We start from the raw sequence: 6,823 nt of genomic DNA, 5'->3' as shown, positions 1-6,823 counted from the left end.
AAATCTTTTTTTTTTTTTTTTTTTTTTTTTTTTTTTTTTTTTTTTTTAACTCCCAAGACAGAGTCTTGCTTATTGCCCAGGCTGGAGTGCAGTGGCGTGATCTTGGCTCACTGCAACCTGCACCTCCTGGGTTCAAGCAATTCTCCTGCCTCAGCCTCTCAAGTAGCTGGGATTACAGGCACAAGCCACCACACCCAGCTTTTTATTTTTATTTTTTTTGAGAAGAAGTCTCACTCTGTCACCAGGCTGGAGTGCAGTGGCTCAATCTTGGCTCACTGCAACCTCTGCCTCCAGGGTTCAAGTGATTCTCCTGCCTCAATCCCGAGTAACTGGGATTACAAGTGTGCGCCACCATGCCCAGCTAATTTTTGTATTTTTTGAGATGGGGTTTCACCATATTGGCTAGAATGGTCTCAATCTCTTGACCTCCAGATCCACCCGCCTCGGCCTCCCAAAGTGCTGGGATTACAGGCGTGATCCACCGCACCTGGTCTTTTTTTGGGTACTTTTAGTAGAGTCGGGGGTTTCACCATGTTGGCCAGGCTGGTCTGGAACTCCTGATCTCATGATCTGCCAGCCTCAGACTCCCAAAGTGCTGGGATTACAGGCGTGAGCCATCGCGCCCGGCCAAAGTGTACAAATCTTCAGCTTGATAGATTTTTACCCATTTGCATGTGTGGTGTAAAACACCACAGTGAGCAAGATACAGATCTTCCTCCAGCATCCCAGAAGGCTCCTTCCTGCTCTCTCCTAGTCAATGTCCTATCAGAGCTGGACTCTACTCTAGTGTGTATTACAATAGCTTAGTGTCACCTGTTTTTGAACTTCATATAGATGTATAACCACAGAGTATGTACTCTTTTGATGTATGGCATTTTTTTGCTCTGCATAATCCCATTGAGATTAATCCATGTTGTTGCATACAGCAGTAGTTCATTTCTTTTTCATTGTTGAGTAGTATTTGATTATTAGAATATACCATAATGTGGCCAGGCGCGGTGGCTCACGCCTGTAATCCCAGCACTTTGGGAGGCCAAGGCGGGTGGATCACGAGGTCAAGAGATCGAGACCATCCTGGCTAACAAGGTGAAACCCCGTCTCTACTAAAAACACAAAAAAATTAGCCAGGCATGTTGGTGGGTGCCTGTAGTCCCAGCTACTCGGGAGGCTGAGGCAGGAGAATGGCGTGAACCCAGGAGGCAGAGCTTGCAGTGAGCCGAGATTGCGCCACTGCACTCCAGTGTGTGCAACAGAGCAAGACTCCGTCTCAAAAAAAAAAAAAAAAAAAAAAAAAAGAGAATATACCATAATGTGTTTATCCACCATTCTGCTGATGGACTTTCAGGTTGTTTCTAGGTGTTTTGTTTTGTTTTGTTTTGTTTGAGACAAAGTCTCACTCTGTCACCCAAGATGGAGTGCAGTGGTGCAATCTCAGCTCACTGCAACCTCCACTTCCCAGGTTCAAGCAGTTCTCCTACCTCAGCCACCCCAGTAACTGGGATTACAGGTGTGTGCGACCATGCTTGGCTAATTTTTTTTTGTTTGTTTGCTTTTTTTTTTTTTTTGAGACAGAGTTTCGCTCTTGTTGCCCAGGCTGGAGTGCAATGGTACAATCTTAGCTTACTGCAACCGCCGCCTCCTGGATTCCAGTGATTCTCCTGCTTCAGCCTCCTGAGTAGCTGGGATTACAGGTGCCTGCCATCATGCCCAGCTAATTTTTGTATTTTTAGTAGAGATGGGGTTTCGCCATGTTGGCCAGGCTGGTCTTGAACTCCTGACCTCAGGTGATCTGCCTGCCTCAGCCTCCCAAAGTGCTAAGATTACATGCGTGAGCCACTGACCGTGCGTGGCCTTTTTTTTTGTATTTTTAGTAGAGACGGGGTTTTGCAATGTTGGCCAAGCTGGTCTCGAACTCCTGAGCTCTAGCATTCCGCCTGCCTTGGCCTCTCAAAGTGCTGGGATTATAGGTGTGATCCACCACAATGGGCCATGAAGATAGTCTATTTGAAAATACATAATGAGAAGAGTAAAAGGAATGAAAAAGAATGACGATCACCTACAAGATGTAGAAAACTACCTCAATAGACCAAATCTAAGAATTATTGGTGTTCAAGAGGGAGTTGAGCAAGAGCAAGGGGTAGAAGAAAGCTTATTCAAAGAAGTAATAACAGGCTGCTATGGTAGCTCATGCCAGTAGTTCCAATGCTTTGGGAGGCCGAGGCAGGAGGGTTGCTTGAGGCCAGGAGTTCAAGACTAGCCTGGGCAACATAGTGAGACCTTGTCTGTAAAAAAAATAAGATAAAAAATTAGCCAGGCATTACAGGTGGTGCACACCTGTAATCCCAGCTACTTGGGGGCTGAGGCAGGGAGGATCACTTGAGTTCTAGAGTTTACAGATACAGTGAGCTGTTATTGTGCTACTGCACTACAGCGTGGGCAACAGAGTGAGACCTTGTCTCCAAAATAATAATAATAATAACAGAAAACTTTCCCAAACTTGAGAAAGATACAAATATCCAGTTACAGGAAGGCCAAAGAACAGATTTGACCCTCTCCCCAAAAAACACTTGAAAGTATAAAACCTCCTCTCCCCAAAAAACACTTGAAAGTATAAAACTACAGGCATGCCGGCTCACGCCTGTAATCTCAACACTTTGGGAGGCCACAGTGGGAGGATCATTTGAGCCTAGGAGTTTGAGACCAGCCTGGGTAACGGAGCAAGACCCGACTCCTATTTCTAAAAAAACAAAATAGAAAGTAGAGTGGTAGCTGCCAAGAGTGGGGCAGGGGAAACGGAGAGTTTTTGTTTGATTTCTTGGGTAGATATTAGCACTATGCTTATGTTGAAAATGACTTTGTTCTGAAGAAATATATGCTTAAGTATTTAGAGATGAAGTGTCTTGATGTCTGCAACTTACCTTTTTTTTTTTTTTTTTTTTTTTGAGATGGAGTCTCACTCTGTTGCCCAGGCTGGAGTGTAAAGGCGCGATCTTGGCTCACCACAACCTCTACCTCCTGGGTTCAAGTGATTCTCCTGCCTCAGCCTCCCAAGTGGCTGGGATTACAGGTGCGTGCCAGCACACCCGGCTAATTTTTTTGTATTTTTAGTAGATACATGGTTTTGCCATGTTGGCAAGGCTGGTCTTGAACTCCTGAACTCAGGTGATCTGTCCGCCTTGGCCTCCCAAAGTGCTGGGATTACAGGCGTGAGCCATTGCACCCGGCCTGTTTAGTTTATTTCTTAAATAATGTAGTCAGGCCGGGTGCGGTGGCTCACGCCTGTAATCTTAGCGCTTTGGGAGGCCTAGGCGGGCGGATCACCTGAGGTCGGGAGTTTGAGACCAGCCTGACCAACACGGAGAAAACCTATCTCTACTAAAAATACAAAATTAGCCAGGCATGGTGGTGCATGCCTGTAGTCCCAGCTACTGGGGAGGCTGAGGCAGGAGAATCGCTTGAACCCAGGAGGCGGAGGTTGGGGTGAGCCAAGATCGAGTCATTGCACTCCAGCCTGGGCAACAACAGTAAGTCTCTGTCTCAAAAAAAAAAAAAAAGCCAAATTTACCAATCTTATCCTTTCCGTTTTTGAGGGCCCTGTCACTATCTTGATGCGTCTGCCCTCTGCTGGAGATAAGGGGAGCTGCAGGGCAGGTCTTGAACTCCTCCAGCAATTCATTCCCCCTGTGTGACTGTATTATTTGGCAGTTAATTCTTCTCAGTCTATGATATGAGTTTAAAACTATTCTCTGGTTTCCCTAAAATAATGGTAATAATAATAACAACATGTGGCTGGGCGCGGTGGCTCATGCCTGTAATCCCAGCACTTTGGGAGGCCAAGATGGGCAGATCACCTGAGGTTGGGAGTTCGAGATCAGCCTGACCAACATGGTGAAACCCCATCTCTACTAAAAATACAAAAATATTAGCCAGCACATGCCTGTAATCTCAGCTACTTGGGAGGCTGAGGCAGGAGAATCGCTTGAACTCGGGAGGCGGCGGTTGTGGTGAGCTGAGATTGCACCATTGCACTCCAGCCTAGGCAACAAGAGCGAAACTCCATCTCAAAATAAATAAATAAATAAATAAATAAATAATAATAATAATAATAACATGTAACATCTATTGAGCACAAACGGTGTTGCAGGCAGTGAGCTTAGCGTTACATCAGTTTCTCATTTAATTGCCACAATACCCTCATAGGTAGATACTAGTATTGTTTATCCCTATTTTACTTTTGAGGAAACTGAGGCACAGAAGGACTAAGAAATATCCTCAAAGATATGCAAGTAGTAAGAGGGAGAAGCTAGGATTCAAATTCAAACCCAAGCAGGTTGCACCAGGCTTGTTACCATAAATCTATTTTTTTGATTTATTTATATGGATTTCTGGGTAGAAGTGGTAAATGGGGCAACCATTCAAATACTCTCCCGTCTCTCTTGGGGATTTTTTTTTTATAAGGTCTTATTTTATTTCTATTATAAACTCACAAAAGGGCCCAGAGAGCCCAGAAGTGTGACTCAATCAGCTGAAGTCGCCAAAGCAGCTTTTCCCCTTAACAGTAGTTAATATATTTGCAAAGATCATCCAAAAACACACACACACTTAAATATCACCAGGTCAGGAAGTAACTGAAATATGGAACATTTGTTAACTCTTTTTTTCTTTTCCTCTTTTTTTCTGAAGATAGGGTCTCGCTCTGTTGCCTAGGCTGGAGTCCAGTAGTGTGATCATGGCTCACTGCAGTCTCAACCTACCAGGCACAAGCCATCCTCCCACCTCAGCCTCCCAAGTAGCTAGGACTACAGGTGTACACCACCATGCCCAGCTAATTTTTATTTTTATCTTTTTAAAATAGAGATAGGTTTCCCTATGTTTCCCAGACTGGTCTCAAACTCCTGAGGTGATCCTCCCACCTCAGCTTCCCAAAGTGTTGGGATTAACAGGTGTGAGCCACTGCACGTGGCCTAACATTTTTTTTCTAAGGGCTAAATGTCACAGTAGTAACCTATTCAGAGGGAAAAAACCCAAATGTCTCACATAAGAAAATGACAGTCCTGATAAACAATGCTAAAAGTGATGTAGAATAACTGTTTATAAACTGCTGTTTTCTTTCTTTCTTTCTTTCTTTCTTTTTTTTTTTTTTTTGAGATAGAGTCTTTCTCTGTTGCCCAGGCTGGAGTGCACCTCCACCTCCCAGGTTCAAGCGATTCTTCTGCCTCAGCCTCCGAAGTAACTGGGATTACAGGCACCCGCCATCATACCTGGCTAATTCTTGTATTTTTGTAGAGACGGGTTTCACCATGTTGGCCGGGCTGATCTTGAACTCCTGACCTCAGGTGCTCCACCCACCTCAGCCTCCCTAAGTGCTGGGATTACAGACATGAGCCACTGTGCCTGGCCTGGGGAAAGATTTTTAAGGCCAGAGGAAGGGCAAATTCACTTTTCCCGCTTCTGGGGCATTTCTGGCAGCTGCAGTGGTCACCTGCGTTCCTGCAGTTCCAACAGCAGCAGCAGCAGCAGGGGTGCCAGCAACAGTGCCTGTGAGCACTGACTCTGGTAGTGCCAGAAGGCTGTGTAGTAGGCATGGTTGACGTTTGTATCTGTTTCAGATTTCCCAGCCACACAACCTCACTCCCAGACCATTTCTCTCCCTCAGTAGCCAGCATTAAAAAAAAGAAAAAAGAAAAAAATGTGAACTGTAACACAACTTCCCAGAGAACTTAAACCTCACACCTGTGTTTTTACTCTCAGTGAGGTTAAATGCATTTGGGGAGGATTCCTGTGAGCCACAGAGCCACTGTGCAGTACTGCATAAGACTGGGGCTTATGCAGCTCTTTGTGTGTGTGTGTGTGTGTGTGTGTGTGTGTGTGTGTGTGTGTGTGACAGACTCGTACTGTTGCCTGGGCTGGAGTGCAGTGGTGCAATCTTGGCTCACTGCGATCTCCACCTCCTGGGTTCAAGTGATTCTCCTGCCTCAGCCTCCCAGCTGGGATTACAGGTGCCCGCCACCACACCCAGCTAATTTTTTGTATTTTTAGTAGAGATGCAGTTTCACCATGTTGGCCAGGCTGGTCTCTAACTCCTGATGTGATTCACCCGCCTCAGCCTCCCAAAGTGTTGGGATTACAGGCGTGAGCCACCGCGCCCGGCCACAGCTCTGACCTTTTAATGTCACTTTCCTGGGCCCTTTTGTGGCACTATGGTGGGATTCTTCAAGTTCTTGACTTTGAGGTCCTGTAAACTGAACCAGGAGGCTGACTCTGGCAGTGTTACTTTTATAAAAACTCATTATACATCACATCTATTGTTTATGCACTTACCTGAGCTAAGGAAATATTCACTAAAGCACCCGACAGGGGAAATGACAGCGTCATGGCTAGGCCTGCCTGTTTCAGGTTTTTGGGACTGCAATATTACTTTTGACTTCCTATTTGGGAAGGAAAAATCATTCCAAACTTAACCCTTTCTGCCAAAGTTGCTCTTATTTCAGGAGTCAGCTGGCCTTCCTGGTTGTCCATGTCAACTGCACTTGTCAGAATTGGGGAAATAACCACAGGGTAAGTGCAGGAAGTAACATTTCCCAAAGATTTCAGGGAATACTGGATAACTGTGACTGTTCCATATGGAAAATTTGGAGTATGCTGGGAAAATATGAGGAATGACTTTAGGTGTAATGACGTCTAGGGTGGTCTCCTTGATGGAACAGGTTAATTGGGCAAATGCATTCTTCTCTTGTCCTACCCACCTGGACCACTATAAGCAGCTTGCCTTCACCTGGTAGCAGCACACCTTCACGATTCAGCCTGAGAGATGAACAACTCT

The sequence above is a fragment of the Chlorocebus sabaeus genome, chromosome 2 (assembly GCF_047675955.1).
Source record: "Chlorocebus sabaeus isolate Y175 chromosome 2, mChlSab1.0.hap1, whole genome shotgun sequence".
Classification (NCBI taxonomy): domain Eukaryota; kingdom Metazoa; phylum Chordata; class Mammalia; order Primates; family Cercopithecidae; genus Chlorocebus; species Chlorocebus sabaeus.
This window is presented reverse-complemented; position numbering follows the sequence as displayed.